The sequence below is a fragment of the Bison bison genome, unplaced genomic scaffold (assembly GCF_000754665.1).
Source record: "Bison bison bison isolate TAMUID 2011002044 unplaced genomic scaffold, Bison_UMD1.0 scf7180017864505, whole genome shotgun sequence".
In the NCBI taxonomy this organism is placed as follows: domain Eukaryota; kingdom Metazoa; phylum Chordata; class Mammalia; order Artiodactyla; family Bovidae; genus Bison; species Bison bison.
The window spans coordinates 4,259,813-4,264,104 of record NW_011495062.1 but is presented as its reverse complement, the minus strand read 5'-3'; the positions used below and the strand labels follow the sequence as shown (position 1 = coordinate 4,264,104).

The 4,292-nt window shown below is 39.1% G+C and overlaps 1 protein-coding gene across 1 annotated transcript in view; it reads right to left on the bottom strand.

The window, feature by feature from the left end:
• Nucleotides 1–4,292, bottom strand: part of SGCD (sarcoglycan, delta (35kDa dystrophin-associated glycoprotein)) — a 448,681-nt gene that overhangs the window by 54,128 nt on the left and 390,261 nt on the right. The window lies entirely within an intron of this gene.

Here is a 4,292-nt window from a genome sequence, read left to right as displayed (position 1 = left end):
TTGGAAAAGACCTTGATGCTGGGAGGGATTGGGGGCAGGAGGAGAAGGGGATGACAGAGGATGATATGGCTGGATGGCATCACTGACTCGATGGATGTGAGTTTGAGTGAACTCTGGGGGTTGGTGATGGACAGGGAGGCCTGGCATGCTACAATTCATAGGGTCACAAAGAGTCGGACAGGACTGAGTGACTGAACTGAATGTTCACTTGGCAGGAACCCATTCATACTGCCTTAGCAGTGTTGACTAAGCAGGGCATTCTAGAACTCTACCTTTGCAGGGCAGATACTGCCAAGCACCCCAGAATATTGCTCTGGATTTAGAAAGTGAAGGTACTTTTTGAAGTACCTGGTACAACCAAGTGATTTTACCTCCCCCCTTCCCAATATTTTTTTGTGAGGAACTCTTCTTCTAAGGGTGTTATGATTGACAGTGGCATCCGATTATTATTTACTGTGTATATATCCTTCATCAAGCTTTGATATACACAGAAATTTATGCATTTTTGAAAAAAAAATTAAACCTCCTGGCTTTGTTTACTATTATTCTTGGGGCCAATAAGAGGGGTTTGAGGGAAGAATCTTCATATTCCAGGCACTTCTTATCATCTGGTCTAGATTATTTTATATGATCTTCAGTGGACAAAAATGACAAAGAAATGGAAGTTTAAGACACACCCCCCCTCCCCCTACACACACATTCTCCAAATCCCACAGCTGCAATATTACATAAGGGTTTTAGATTGCAGTCTGGACTTTTTTCTCCTTGCTCCTCAATCTCTTCAATCAAAAGTCCCTGATGGCTGGGACATGTGAGGGTTGAATTTTAGAGATGTAGTTGGCTTTTCATGTTGATTCCCTTTCCAAATCCGTAGAATAAAGCAGAAATAATACAAGCAGGAGGAAGTCTCAATGGTTCCCTCCCAAGCCCAAAATGAAGATAACCAAGAAGTTTCTTGTCTGGCAGTGTTGCTGATACACAAAAAAGGGAGAAACAATAGTTGTGTAATATTCATCCTTTATACAAGTTGTAGTTCAGGGGAAGGAAAAAAAAACAAAAACAAAAAACAGTTCCCCAGAAGTTCTCAGGCATACATGATCATTTAATCCTTTTCATATTGGTTTGAAGTCTTTCCCCAACATTTCAATTTTCTCAGTCTTTGTTTTCTGCACAAACCCCTTTCCTCATCCCTCTCTAGGTTTCTCCCAGATGAAGCGTTGAGCTACTCTGACTCTAACTGCTAAATTCATGTAGATTCTCTCACTGCACTATTATTTGCACAGAGAGGATGTTCATTATCAGGTAAATGAGGAAGGGGGAAAGTAGGAGCAACTCTACCTCATGGAAACCCTCTGCTCCTGAACAAATTCCAAATGATGTTTGTAGCTAGCTCCTTTCTGTATTCTCCATGGAAATACTCTGTGATTTCAAGTTCTTCCCTACTGTTTGTCACCGCATGATCTTTGTGGCCTCTGCATATTGTCCTGAGTTTAGGGTTAGCACAAATTCATTATACCTACTAATCTACTCTGACAACTTTTCCATCTACTCAGTTCTGCCCATTCAAAAACCAAAAAATGAACTGATAAACAAATTCCACAAGGTAGTCGGATACAAGATGAACATACAGAAATCAGTTGTATTTTGTTACATGAACAATGAAATATCAGAAAGGGAATGTAAAATTGTCTCTCTTAAAATCATACTAAAGAAATACAATTCTGAGGAATAAATTTGACCAAGATGGTGAAAGACTTATATCCTGAGAATAAAGGAAACTAAAAATGATTCAAAGAAATGGAAAGATATCCCATGCTCTTGGATTAGAAGAATTAATACTGTTAAAATGACCATACTACCTAAAGCAATCTACAGATTTAATATGATTCCTATCAAACTACCCAGGACATTTTTCACTGAATTGGAACAAATAATCCTACATTCCTCGTCCCAAAGAAGATAACCAAGGAGTTAGTACAATAAAAACAGAAAGTGAAAGAAAGTGAAGTCGCTCAGTCGTGTCCGACTCTTTGTGACTCCATGGACTGCAGCCCACCAGGCTACTCCATCAATGGAATTTTCTAGGCAAGAGTACTGGAGTGGGTTGCCATTTCCTTCTCCAGAGGATCTTCCCCACCCAGGGATTGAACCTGGGTTTCTGGCATTGTGGGCAGATGCTTTACCGAAAAACAACAGTGTTTTATCTAAAAACTATTATATACCTAAAGCTCTGAATTCAATTTCTCCTGGTTTAAAAGGTAGAAGTAATACCATTAACCCCAATAAGCACCAAAAACTAGCAACAACATGACTTTATCCTGTCTTAATCAAGATGGTAGAGTGGAAAAGGGAATGGCTTTGTTATTTTATTGTTTAATGTCTCTTTTAAAATTATGCCCAGTGACAGGGCAAGAATTCTACACTTTGGGAAACACTGACTAGTACAATCTTCTATTGTTGAAGAAACTATAGCTTAGAGAAGTGAAATGAATTGTTTACCAATGACACAGCTGAACTTTGAAACCCTTTTTATAATCTTAATTAAGTGCTTTTTTTAAGTACACAACAATTCTCATTTGAAAAAAAAAAAATGACATTTAAAGGTTATTTTTCAGTTTCCCTGTCATGATTGTTTACCAGTATTGATTCAACCTACATCATTAATGGCTTGTTCAATAATCTAGCTCAGAATTAGTCTCATGTTAAGATTATCTGTAAAAGCAAAAAATATATAATTGCTTATTATAAAATATAAACTAATATTTAGAAGCAAGGAACAAATATTTCACAGTTTATTGTGTTCTTTTTGAGCTTTCATCTGATTCTGTCCATTTTGATCTTATTCTTTAAGTTACCTGGAATAACCATAACACCTATTATCTAAAATGACCATGACATTTTTCTTGTTAAAAGAGAAAAGATGGATCTTTATTGTAAGATCTTACAGTTCACTAAAATATGTAAAAATTGAGTACATTTAGGGACTGAGAGTACCAATTAAAACAAAGGAAATGGAGGTGAATGCATGAAGCCAGATAACGTGTTCCATGACATACTGGCTGGCAAAGATTTATAGCATATTCTTTGCACCACCCTAGTCCACAGACAAGAATAGATGGAAAGACCAATGAAAACAAATACGAGTTTCTATCCCCAAATGTGTGGCCTTTGATGAAAAGATGCTGTACCAAAAGCCTAAGGTTTGGGTATTTGACAGGATAGTAGGACTGCCTCCTATGATTCTGTAACCCTTCTTCCTATTTAGGAAACAGGTACAGTATTCTATAAAAACTACATCACATACGGAATGACACAGCAGTATGCAGGCAATAGACAATCAAGCTCTTGACATCTGGATCTCAAAAGGACTAGTTAGAGTATAAACAATGGGTCTCAAAGACCAGTTGGAGAGTTAAGGCAACATATCAGCAGACTGAATCAACAACGTTCTGGATAAAGGAAGAAAGGTGTATGTCCTAAGAGGAGAAGAAGGATAGATAATGAAGAATTAAAGACTGTTCCCTAGTAGCTATTTCCTGCCCCAGCAAAGTCCAAGTGCAGGAAGGGGCAGAGTATTGAAGCCTCCAGCTAACTCTGGGCAATTTGAGAGCAGAGAGACCATGTACCCTCATCCCCTTTCCTAGGAAAGGCTAGCAAAGTGTCAAGAATCCAAGAAGAAATGATTGCCTGAGGGATCCCACAGACAGACTGAAGCCATCTTAGTGTACTTCTGAGCATAACACCGGAGGAAGCAAAATGTCCCACCACCTAAAGGCAGTAGGAATGTGACACAGATGAATTGACAAAGTGAAGGTCTAACTGCCAGGATTAGGGGATGCAGTTACATCCTACCAGCGCCAATGACCAAGGATCAGGAAAAATAAAGGCATCTTGGCAGATGTCAGTGCAGGTCAATGACAAGGACTCAACTGCCACTACCCAGTAGTCTTGTCATGTTATTCGTACTCCTACCTTAACTGAGACACAAAACCAGAGTAAGAACGGTGAAAGACAGTGATATCCTGAAGTAAATAACCACTTTATACTATCCATAAGAATAGAGGTTCTAGGTAAGTGAGAAAAAATCATCTGCGTTTTATTCCAGGTGGGAAATTATGCCTGCTATATTATATACATATGCTTCCCTGGTGGCTCAGATGGTGAAGAATCCACCTGCAACCTAGGAGACCCAGGTTCAATCCCTGGGTTGGGAAGATCCCCTGGAGGAGAGCATGGCAACCCACTCCAGTATTCTTGCCTGGAAAATCCCATGGACAGAGGAGCCTGGTGGG